General features: G+C 34.6%; 1 protein-coding gene across 1 annotated transcript in view; it reads left to right on the plus strand.

Annotated features, from left to right (window-relative positions):
* Positions 1-13,741, plus strand: part of LOC132706545 (somatomedin-B and thrombospondin type-1 domain-containing protein) — a 282,892-nt gene that overhangs the window by 129,817 nt on the left and 139,334 nt on the right. The gene's annotated exons all lie outside the window — the stretch shown is intronic.

Here is a 13,741-nt window from a genome sequence, read left to right on the forward strand (position 1 = left end):
CTCAAAGATTTTTAATAATATAGACAAGATAGCAAAAGGACGAAAATTTTATTCTGTCCAGTCCTTTCATTTTTTTCTGTATGGGAGCTATCTTTGCAAACATTGCCGCGTCAAGATATATATTGTGTTCAAAACATCTATTACAAATGGGAGTCAATACAAGTAATACATACTCAGCCACGTATTTAATAACCTTAACATTTAACCCATATACATCTTTGCTACTTGATTTATTCAAGTTTCGGATCACCCTGTACAACTCATTTGTTTCATTTGTGGGGTACAAAAAGGAGATGCAAACGATCTTAAAGGAATTCCTGATTGTTACGATTCGCGTCTGCTATTACTGCCGTGTTAATAAAAAATTCGTTGAGATCGTCAGCTGGCATTTTTATTTCGTTCGCTTCTTTTCTGCCTCCAAGTGTAAGATAATAAGCTGCCACGTGGCCTTGTTTGTATTTTTGGAATTTTCAATAAGAATTTTATTTGACTTCCTTTTGACCAACTGAACTGTAAGAGCTTATTATCCTCTGCACAGTTTTTCGATTTCTTAAATACATTTACCGCTTCAATTTTCTGCCTCATATATCGCAACTCATCATTAAAGCATTTTATTTCTGCTATATTTTTTTGTTTAATTTTTTCTATGGGAAATTACATTAAAAATTGCCAAAAAAAAAGTTCAGAGAATTTGTGAAACATTTCGCTTTTTCTTGCTACATTCCTTTTTTTATACGAGACAATAATAGACCTAAATATACCATAGTGGTCTGATAAATGGTAATTGACAATTTTTACTTTATTTTCATTATAATCTAGATTTGTTTGTTTTAGAAATGCGAGTTGCCTCAAAAATAAAAGGACTCTATGATACCTATATTAAAGGCACCATTTATGGCACATTTGGATTTAGTGTTGTCAATCCTTTGATATAAAATAGATTTTTTTTCCAACAATAAAATAACATTTTGAATTATTGGAGATCTGCAGCTGGTATTCACAATAATATCTACTTCGATCAGTTTGGCAGTAAGACACAGAGCATGAAAATTGTTTTCACTTGTGAATATTTCCATCTTACCAATTTTGTTATTGAAAAACCAAACGTTATTATACAATATACTCACTGCAGAACCTTCTGTAGATCTGGCAAAAAACAAAATATCTTGGGGCCATATACTGGCACCCAGCACATTATTTTTTAGTTTATTCTCTATATGGTTTTACACGCAAAAGTTTTCTTCGGAAACTTTAAAAAATCTTGCATATTCTGTTCAATAAAATGAGGTTCCAAACTTGCATGTGAAAATCCCACCCTTTTCCTTCGTTACCATGTTTCTATGATCTGTGGTAGGGCCCATTATTTTTGCAATTTTTCTGTTATTTACTGCACTTCCACCCTGATGTATACTCGTGCATTTTTCGAGATTGCTGGGACCGTAAAACCGCAGCGTTTACCTTTTCAATGGCAATCGTCTGCGGCAGTGTTAAATAATTGTTTTTACTATGCGTCTCGAAAAAGTTATTTAACGATAATATAATAATGTCGCTTGCGAAAAATGTGTATGAAACTTTAAAAGAAACCTGTCTACTTGCAAAAAGGCACATATCGTGGATAAGGGATATTATTAGTAGTGGTGAATTGAAGAAAAGGAATAAACGTAGTAATTTTCAATCTAACCGTAGTGATTAGGACCGAATAAGCAGGAAAATATATTGTCTTTATCAAAGCAAAGTTGTTTGAAAAAGAAGCTAGAAGAAGATGAAACCAATATAAATATAAGCCGTACCACCCTCCATAGACTTGTTTGGATCATGGAATTTAAGTAACTTCATATCATTGCATGTTTAACCCTATAGAGTACTACTTTAGGTCCCAATGTTATAAATTTGATAACAATTGTAATTAATGACATACAAATTGAGAGCTGGAAATATTCAGTACAGAAAATAAGAAAAATTGAGGTCTTTTATATTTCTATACAAAAAAACATACATTCTATTATAATTAATCTCAGTGATGACTCTGATAATGAAAAAGAATTAGATTTAGACATTTAGAATAAAAAAGTAATTATTCCTAGGTATGAGTTTATTGTATATATTTTATGTCATTGTTTTGCCTTAGTGTAATTTAATAAGATAATACCCACCTAAATAAACAAAAAACATTATATTATTACCAAAACCTTTGAGAGTCCGTCCCTAATGTTCTGTCCTTTAATACCTGCCGTCTACAACTTCCACAATTTCCAGCACGATAAAGATTAGGACCGACTATACAATTCGTCTCTGTAGGATTAACATTCGAATTTGGTAAAATTTTTCGTTTAAATATTTCAATGAAAGCCTCTAGGTTCCGCACAGAATTTTCTAGTACATTACAGAGCGTTCTTTAACCTTCCAACTCGATTTTTGTGCACTAAAGTTCATGCAACGTGTATCTTATTTCGCAATATTTCACAAGAAGCATAGTAAAAATCACCATTATCCTCCCTTTCCGCAATCTTTCGCAGAATTTCACAAAATACTACTTGATTTGGATTTTTTTGTTATTAATATTATTATTATTATTTTAATTTGAGACTAAGATTGAGACTACTGCGGTTTGTTGTATTGGCCTGCAGAGTCTACCTTTCCTACATTAATCTACAACATTTTTAGAAAACTACGGACCACATCATCTTCTATCGCGATTGAAGCTATGTTTACTACGAACTACAACTACTAACTACGAACTACCAAAGTTCTTTCTGCCATACAGGTGCAAAATTGGCTGCAGATCAGTATATCGGTATTTCTGCGAAGTAATAAATACCCACCGAAAGGGGGTGAAAAAGTTCACCTTTTTCATAGGAACCGATAAGAAATGATGTAAAAGCTAAACGCAGGTGACCCGTACGTAATCCGAAACGCGAATGGATATATATTCGATTCTTCTTCGGCTCTTTTATTTTCACCGTTCCCGGGTCTACTTTAAAACGTCGGGCCTGCGAAGGTCGAAGTTTCCTTTGACCGATTAACCGTTTTTCGATCCGGGCGCTTTCAATACGTAACATTCCAGATATCGCCCGAACCGAACTATAATGGGAGCGAAGGATCCGGTGGACCTTTTTCTAGATGGTTTACCCCAAAGAGTGCTTCTAATAAGAATCCGAACGCTGTTTAAAAAAAGAAACATTGACACAATACTCTTTCGAAAGCTTTCGGTTATACAGAATATTCGAAGGCAGTCGACAGAAACAGTCCATAAGTAAAGATTGGAAAAAATTCAAGTGTACAACCCCACTGTATAAATAAAATTTTCACACTATATGTATCGAAATGAACAAAAAATAGCTTCTCTAAATACGGACCACTGTAAGGATATATACCACTTCTTCAAAAATCTCTCATCCTCATCTTCCGGCAAAGACATAATTCCATGTGAAATACCAGGAGTTTTCAAATAGTAATGATATATAGACTCAAATAAAAGGCTTGGGTATGTGTAATCACATTTCTTTTTATTAATAAGCAAAAAATAAAACAATTATCTTTGTATATGTACAGGGTGGGCACTGTATTAGGGGCCTGTACCTTTTCCCTGGAACTATTATTACTATTACTACTATTACTAGTACTATTACTACGACTATTACTATTATTTTATAAAAAAAAAGTTTATACAAAAGTTTTATGGTTTAAATTTAATTTTATAATTATTTATTGTTTATATATACAGGGTGTCCGATAAGTACTGGACCGACATTAGTTTTAATATTTTAAATGGAACACCATAGAGATTTTGACATTTTTAGAATCGTTGCCCCAAATATAAGAAACTTTTATAGAAACTACTTATTCGAATTTTGTGTAGTTTAGACAGAAATTGAGATATTTTTTTTTAAGTAAAATTATGTTCTTAGCGGTCTTCTACGGCTGGCAGTAGTCACTACTTGATCAAATGTTAAACATACTTTTTGAAGACTTCATTCTAACGATCTGCGATGACTAGGTATTTTAAAATTATACAGGGCGTTTTAAATTAAAGGACATTTTAAAACAAAATTAATTTACAGTATTCATTTTTTTAATGAGACGCCCATGTTTTTGATATCTTTTCTCAAAGCTGGCCAAAATACCTATAATTTGGTATATATATGTCCTATACCTAAATCTAATGATTTTGGCGATTTGATGATACCTAATTATTTTAAAGAATTTTATAATATTTTTCTTATATTTAATTTAATTTAATTAATGATTGTTTCAACGAATTATGGGACAAGTATTAAGATTTCGCATATTTGAATAAAGTTTTCATTAATAAAAAAAGGACATAATAATATTATTAAGAAACTATATATATATATATATATATATATATATATATATATATATATATATATATATATATATATATATATATATATATATATATATATATATATATATATATATATATATATATATATATATATATATATATATATATATATATATATATGCCACTGTCGTCATGAATACGTCGGATTATAATGCAAAATTGGAGGATATTTTGAACGACCCAATATACAAACTAGTCACCAGAGATCCCACGACATATTTGGAAAAAACAACTAAGTCCAAAATTCTCGATTCATCAATAAACGAGGATACAAAGAAGAAACTTATTCCGAGGGAAAAATCGAGTCGTTGCCCAAAGTTCTACGGGCTCCCAAAGATCCATAAGGACGGGGTTCCCCTGCGTCCAATCGTAAGCGCCTTTAACTCACCATTTTGCAAGCTGGAAAAACATCTGGCCAGTGCACTTCAGCCTATAGTGGAAAAGGCAGATTCCTATGTTAAAAACTCAGAACATTTCACTCAGATTTTAGGTTCTCTCAGGATGGACAAGGACGACATTATGGCAAGTTTCGATGTCAAATCCCTCTACCCGAGTATTCCAGTAGAAGAGGCACTCTTGCTTATAGAAGAAAACGAAGATCTTCCGCCATACATAATGGATCTGTCAAGACATTGCCTGAAAAACGCTTACTTTATGCACAACGGGAAAATTTACCGACAAATAGATGGAGCAGCAATGGGATCATCTCTCTCACCTGTAATTGCCAACCTCTTCATGATTTACTTCGAAAAGAAAGCAATAGAGAAGGCAAATCTGAAGCCAAAACTATGGACAAGATACGTTGATGACGTATTTGTTGTATGGCCTTTTGGCACGGAGGAGCTTTTGAAATTCCTAGATCATCTGAATTCCATTCACTCAAGGATTCAATTTACAATAGAACTTGAAGAGGATAACAGTCTGCCCTTTTTAGATGTGCACATCACAAGGACCGAAGATGGACACTTGGAACACACTGTCTATAGAAAACCAACACACACTAATAGATATCTGAACGCTAAATCTCATCACCACCCATCACAGATACAGGCTGTGGCAAATACATTAATTGCTCGGTCCTTCAGGCTCACAAACGAGAGGAACAGAGATAAAGAACTGAAGAAAATTAGTACCTGTCTTCGACAAAACGGATACCAAAGGCGCACCATCGGCAAGGCAATCAGTAAACAACAACAGCCGCAGCAGAGAGTGCAGGGCGAGACCCAACGAGGATCGATCGCTGTCCTGCCATACATCAAGGGGGTTGCTGACAAAATCGGCCGAATATTACGGAAGCACGACATATCAACGGCATACAAACCTGACCATACCATCGGAGCAATACTAAGAAACCCAAAACAAAAAATTACCTAGTCATCGCAGATCGTTAGAAGGAAGTCTTCTAAAAGTGTGTTTAAAATTTGATCAAGAAGTCATTACTGCCAGCCGTGGAAGACCATATTTTCTAAGAACATAATTTTGCATAAAAAAATATATAATCTCAATTTCTGTCTAAACTACACAAAATTCGAATAAGCAGTTTCTATAAAAGTTACCTTTATTTTTGGCAGGGGTTCTTAAAATATCAAAATATATAGGGTGTTTCGTTTAAAATTTTAAAACTAATGTCGGTCCAGCACATTGCCATATAAGAAAATTGTATTCATTTAGGAGAAATCAGACAACTGGACAAAAATCTGCCCTAGTAATGTTTTTATCCGAATCCAGAATTTTCAAAAATAAAAAAGATATGCGCAATTTTCAAAAAGTCCGAAAATTCAAAAACACCCTATATTTTGGTTGGTATTGATGATATCGCCATGCGAATTTAACCATTAAATGTAAATGTATCTTGTTAAGTAGTAGGTTTTTGCTGCAATTAAGCTTAATTGTTAATTGTTAGCGGTGATAAGTCAGATTGCTTATGAGATTTTTGAGGTATGCGTCATCGTACAGGATCGGCTTGGGCCTGTAGTATCCGCGACGAAATATAGTCGACAGTCGACCGCCTGTTTTCCGAATAAATTACATTTTTAAAAACGAAATCGCAGTCTGTGCAGAAACATCGGAAACAAGAAAATTATGTCTTGGCGGCGCCGAAGAAACGACCGAACGGCTGAAATAAATAAACCGTGAAAGATTCAATTACCTCGTTGAAGTGGAAGCCGGTCGAGGGGAGGGGGAAATAAAATTTGAGCCATCGCGGGGGAAGCGGGCGTCTGGAAAATCGATTATGAATTAAGGGCGTTCCGCAACGGATAAGCGAGAAAAAAAAATTATGCCACAAGGACATTTACGAATAGACGCTATAAAAATTGTCGTCGATGTTACAACTCTCATTATCTTGGTTTCAAAAGTTATGAGAAAACGGTAAATACAAAACTTTTTAGGATGCACAATTCAAAATTATTTTAACCCAATTTTTAAATTTTATTTTGAATTACTTTTAATATTGATCATTCTTTTTTTATTAATAGTAATACAAACCTAAATCTAATAATTTTTCCAATATTTTAATTTTCCTAAAAAAATTCTAGGTTCTAGAAAAGTACAAGGTTGCAAAGAATTAAGGTAGCGCCTGGCCTGTCTCCATTTCCCTATTTGTATTTTTTTTCTTTCTTAAGTTTAACGTACTTGTTAATGATTTTTGCGTGCATAGAAATTAATCATTTTTTGCATTTGCATTGGTTTTGGGATATAATTTATCTATTGTTGAAATATTAATCTCGTATAAAGATTCCTTGACAATGTAACAAAAACGCAATTATACTATGTATTTTGTTTTCCATCCCTTGCTTCTGGAATACCTTTACCTTTTTGTCACTTAATTTTAAGCTGCCTACTTAACGATCGGTTGTTGCTGTGACCTGAAGTGTTGGGACTGGTCAATTAACCAGTTCTTAATTGACTGATGAAAAAATGTTTTAAATAACATCTTCCAATTGAAGAGTGTTATCTATCATTATTTAATAATGTCATATATTTTATAATAAATTATTATGCGTTTGTGATGTCCAATTTACCTGTAATATATCGAATAATATCGACTCCACTTGGTTCCCAGAACAACGCGACGGCGTTGTAAGGCAGAATACAAATAACTATGAATAAATATAAATTTCATGGTATTTTTAAAATTATTTCGGTCAATTGACTGGTCAATTGATACAAAAAAATTTAACCTGTCAATATTTTCCACTTTTGGGAGTTTTCGAGATTACGAATTCTGCAAATTGGTCTACGAAATTCCTGATGAAGCCCCGCTTTTCAATCCCTTCAAAACGTTACATCCTCTACAATGAGCCACGAAGAAGTATTTTTACACTATGTTTGATATTGAGGTTATTCGAAGATGACTTAAAAGATACATACAACGAAATTTGAATTAGATGCTACAGGGTGTACAAAATAAACGAATATATTTTAAATCAGAAAATCTCGATTTTCTTAAATGGCTGCGTATTATTATTTTTTTTCTGAAAGATCTTACAAAAACCTATAACTATTTTCAATATGTGAATTTCCAATATTTACCCTTCTTTCTGTCTAAAACTATATTAGTTGACCAAATGACTGCCAAATTTTTAACTGCCAACTGAGTACACAAATTCATTAAATTTATTGCGGTGGCAGTAAATTAAAAAAAAACAAAATTATGGATTTTCCTAAAGCTGAATTAATTGATATTATTTATATACTGGGTGAAGCGGAAAAAAATACCGTAGTAATAAATATGAAACACCGAAAGTGGTAAATCGGAATGCTATTATTTAGGAAAAAGAACTGGAAATTTTACTTCAAGATTAAGATAATCTCTAGACCAGTAACCATCAAGTAGCTAGCTTATGTGATACATCCCAATCTACCGTTAATCGGGCCCCTAGAAAACACAAATATTGTTTATCTTTTTCCAAAACTGTCTCCTGGGGAACACCATGTTTCGCAATTATGCAATCATATATACGATCTTTATATTTCGTTTTTTGTACCCTATCTGTTAAATATGAACAAAGCCGTTAAGCTGTTTCCTTAATACCCATTTTGCAAAATTTCCTCACCGTCTCGTTCTATTCATTGTTTCAAAAGCACGCTTAAAATTCAAAAATACAGCCGACACAAATTTATAATACTCCATATCCCTCAAGAAATCATCACACACAGTAATAACGACAGATTCAGATGAAATGTTTCGAGCGAAAGCCCGACTGGTTAGGAACTAAAATATTGTTTACGTCTCAATAACTTTGCAGCTGCTGTTTCACCAACACCTTCTCATAAACTGGAACGGTATTATTTGGCCTAAATTCTTGACATTAATTGGTGTTGGAAACTTTCTGTACAGGGATGATCAATGATGTCTCCCATGACTCCGGAAAAATTGCACGCAATGTCCAACAATCGATTACCAAATGCTGCCCAGGCACCAAAACATTTTTTTGAGATACCACACTCATAACCAGTCACAATTTTATAAAAATCATGGACATAGTTGATCCTAAAAGAAATATACAAAATTTGAATAAAATATTATTACATAATAAGCAATCTGTTTTAACCGGTTTGGAATATACGAATTTTTGATTTGTTTCGCTCCGCAGACATACATAAAAGAAACTTTCGGCACCAACAATGGAAATCCCATCCAATTTCTCCCCCACCCCGCTAATTGCCCAAACTTTAAGCGTAATCGAACGTCGAACCTTAAAAGCAGAGGCTATACATACGTACCACCGCCTACTTTGAATAACAATGCGGCCCTATGGGAGGGGTGGGGAGGTAAAAAGGAGCTTTCAGGCCTTTTCTTGCCATTCCCCGCCTACGGTGGGTTATTCATCAGACAACAATCTTCGCGGAAAATAACGAGAAATTTATCAAAGGAAAGTAAAACTCGAGAAAAATGGCAGGCGGCGGATGTTTCTTATACGCCGGGGATGTTCCGGTTTTGTTCAACCTACGCCTTTTCTTTATTTCGAAAATATCGAACATGACGTTGTTCGGACAACTCGTTTTTGCGCTAAAGTTTAACGTTATGGCACACGTTATCCTTTATTGACAAGATAAGAAGGTCCACTCACGATAGACGGATGAAACATCTCTCAGTCCCATGGTACTTCGTGGCACTCGGGAAAAAAAGTGGGCTAATCATTATTTACTGTTACGAAGTGGACTCTATTTTTGGCTGCTCAGCCTCAGAATGCTTGAGAGAAAGTTGAAAAAAACGATCGTCATCAAATTAACTAATAATCGGGTGGCTGCAATCGGCGTTTTCTCCGTCTCGCCTCGTGTTGCAACACTCCTTATAAAGGGTGATTCAATAAGGGTTTCCACATTAGAATAATTAAAAAAACTCGGAAGAATATAAAAATATACGAACATTTTTATGTGCCATTTTAGATTAGTGTATTACAATTAGGTATGAAAGATGATGTCATTCAAATGACCCCCGCGACTCATGTGGCATGTCGTAATTCGTTTATTGAAATTTCCTATCACTTTTTGACACAATTCAGGTTCTATGCCGACTATTTCGCGTCTAATCTCCTGTTTCAGCTCTAGAATAGTGTTTGGTTTATTTCTATACACTCTGCTTTTTAGATATCGTAGTTACGTGAGATAATCCGACCAGGAAACTTGCCCCGCAGCAATTGCATCGTTTCTCTGGATGGGTGACAAGTGGCTCCATCCTGTTGGAACCACAAATCTTCAATGTCTATACCTTCCAACTGCTCCCAGAAAAAATCAGATATCATGTTTCGATAGCGAACACCATTAACTGTAACAGTATTATCCTGGAAAAAAAAAGGGCCAATTATTCCTCCGCCCCAAAATGCGTATCAAACAGTCACTTTTTGAGGATACATTGCTTTTTGAACAATCTCTATTGGATTTTCTAATCCCCAAATACGAGCATTGTGTTTGTTTACAAAGCCACCAACGTGAAAATGTGCCTCATCGCTAAAGATGATTTTCGTTGAAAAATGAACCCCTTGTTCTCGTATCCATTCTGTAAACACGCGGCGCTGTGGATGATCTCGAGGTTTCAACTCCTGAGTTATTTGAACTTTATATGGGTGTATGCAAGTCTTTTGTTAAAATTCGCTATGTGGTTGAATACGTAAGGCCCACTTGCTGCGATCGATGATGAATCGATGTGTTTGGATTTTCGGCTACACTTTCCCGAACAATGACAAAATTTTGATCTGACCGACCTGCACAAATTTTTGCTCAAATTTTTGAACCACATTCCAAATTGTCCTCTCAGAAGATCGATTTTGCGCGCCGAAAAATTCACGTAGAGTCCGAAATGCATTTTTTCTTGATCGACCAGTTTCAGAATAGGCTTGCACAATTTTTACACGTTGTTGAGTCGTATATTGCTCCATGACTAATTTTGTTTATGTTTTGAGGTTAGAAATTTCATATGATAATAAACAAATATAGTGGCGTTTCAAAAATATTTCAGATTGTAATGTGGAAATTCCTATTGAATCACCCGTTATATAGCGGTGGCGAACTCATCGAAATATCGCGAAAAAAACTAGTATGCGAGCGACTAGCGGTTTCGTTGAGTTTGCAGAAGCCGGCTGGAGGCCACTTAAAATCGCGAACACCAAAAAAGAGAATTCAAATAAAAAAGTAAGTCCAAAAAAACAGAATTCACAGTGATTGTACTATTTGCGATGTTGTTTACTACTAATATTATGTTATACAGATATATGTACAAGGCTGCCCAGTATCAGCTGACCGATCTGTCAATTAAATATAAGACAGCGAAAAACAAAAGTATATGAAAAACAGAAATACAAATACAAACACGTTTATCTTGTATTTTAATTTTCATTTATAACTAAAAAGCAAAGTCAAGTTAGTAAATTTAATCAGGAGAGAAAATTTTATGTAGCGTACATTTTTTAGTGAAAATTACCAATTGGACATTAAATGATTACCAATGGTTTTACAGCAATGTAATCATTTAATAAATTATGTTAGTAAATTGTGGGTGGATATACAAAAAAATGTAGAGTTTAGGAGGCGATGACGAAAATGTACTTTTTTTAAAGGGAACATCCGGTATATTTTTTATTCTAACTTTCGTAAATCACCAACAGAACAAAAAAGGTCATATGCAATATTATCCTAAAATTGAAAATAACCGAGTTCCAGCACATTTCCAAGGCGTATCACAACTTTTTTCTAACTACTTTATTAGAGTGTTTGAGCCGAATAATCAGTCGTATATTTCATCTAATTACTCAAGTAGGGACGTCGGCAGTTACAATTTTTCGGAGTAAACTGCTTGCTTTAGATCCAAAAAAGAGCCAGGGCCTGATGGCACACCTTCGCAGTTTTTAAAATATTATTGCAATGCCTCTCAATAGTATTTTTAATAAATGTTTAGGGTACATTTCCAAAACGTTGTAAAGTTGCACAAATTGTACCAAACCTGAAGTGTGGCGATGTCTTCTTGGCTGTGAGTGGTTGCAAAATAAATCTCCATTTTGCTTTTATGGTTTTATTTGAGAATAAGAAAAATGGAAACAAGAAGATAGAAAGATATTCAAAAACAGCACATCGTATTTCAATAGATTTTTGAGCAGGTTTTTATATTGAGCGAATTGTCATCAGTATTGCTCTACCATCTATCTGGTTTATGTTTTCTCTTATTGCAGCCTTTAAAACATCAACGTGTTGGTATCTTTCGTCCATCAAATAACCCCACATGTAGAAATCAAGTGGGGTTACATCTGGTGACCTAGGAGGTCAAGGAATAGGTCCACTTGTAACAATACATTTATTGTTGAGAATGGTTCTCAAGAATTGATCTGGACCAACAATGTAAGAGCCCATCATAACGCACCCAAAATTATTTATATTTTGGCGTGAAAAGTTAACATACCATTGACCAAAAAAAGTCTTCTTTCTGCATCCCCTTCCGAAAGCACCTACGTTCGTCCGAATTTATAAGGGCAAAATTTGTGTCTTTTTAAAATACTTCGGACAATATTAAAGGATAGATAGAAGATAGTCTTTGACTTTAAAATATTTTCGTCTCCTTCTTTTTGCAGAAGCGGTTTTATTATTTCTAAAGATTTGATAAAGGCGTGGAAAACATTGTTCATGTGGGTGGTGGAACGAGCTGTAGATATAGGTTTATGTATCGTTTTTTTACCCTTGCAGACGATTTATGGCATGCCAAATAGCATTTTAACATGTCGCTCTTTTCTTTCAGGTGTAATAGTATATTATGCAACAAGTGCGGTAAACGGCATTTGAGTCACGAGTTTATTTGACACGAGCGGAGCGAGTATTTAATAAACGAGTGACTTAAAAAGTTTACCGAGCGTGTCGCATACTATACTTTTTCTACGACCGTTAGTTTTTGGGTACATTTTCACAAACACTCACTGACTCACTGGCATGACAGTCAGAATTAACAAACGTCAAAATTCAAGGCGTGGGACATATCTCCGAAAACATCCGATTGCTGCCAAACCCGTGCGGTAAAATGCCGGAAATGTCCGAAGTGGCTCGGATCCGTCGGAAACGAAACTGACGTGGTAAAGTAAGCTTCCCGCGCGCTAGAGCGGTATTTTACAGAAGGGAGTACAAAAAAAAACATTTTTGAATAAGTGATAAAGTAAAATTAATTTAAATAATTGATAACAATTGATATAACAATACTAATAATTACCACATTGAAATTAATTATTTGACAACTAGCTTTCTATTGTCAGTATATTGCACAGCCTGCTTTCAACAACTTTTTCTGCGCCATATCTTTAAAAATAATGATTTTGCTGAAGATGAAAACATTGTATAATAAATTAAAACGTCAATCCCTCATAGTCATCTAAAAGTGAAATATGCTGATAATTCGTTTATTTTCAATTTTCGGCTAATATTGCATGTGGCATTTTTTGTTTTATTGGTCATTTTTGAAGTTGTTAAGTTATTGCTCACTCGTTAAATTGCGGATTAACTGCGATAAGAAGAGCCACTTACTCATTACTCCTTGCTTTTCGGTGACACCGACGATCGAGGTCCAACATTGTCCACAATAATCGTTTTGGAGATCTATCTCTTCAAAACGAGCGATCGTCGACAGTCCCATTGGGCTAATTACAAAAGTTTCGGCATTTCCAGGCCGACAATACCTTCGCTAAAGCTTTAAGCCATTCCCCCCATCCCCCTCCACCAGCATGGTGTTTAACACTTTACGTAATCGAAAGAAATGATTAATCGTCTTCGCGACGGTGAGGTATTCTATCCACTAAATAAAACCTGCCGGAGTGCGTCAGCTGCCGCGTTTAGGTTTAAATAATTAATTAGAGAGAGCTTTAATTACGTTGCGGCTTCATTAGTACCTTTATC

Source organism: Cylas formicarius, unplaced genomic scaffold (genome assembly GCF_029955315.1).
Source record: "Cylas formicarius isolate icCylForm1 unplaced genomic scaffold, icCylForm1.1 PGA_scaffold_8__14_contigs__length_24414737, whole genome shotgun sequence".
Classification (NCBI taxonomy): Eukaryota; Metazoa; Arthropoda; class Insecta; order Coleoptera; family Brentidae; genus Cylas; species Cylas formicarius.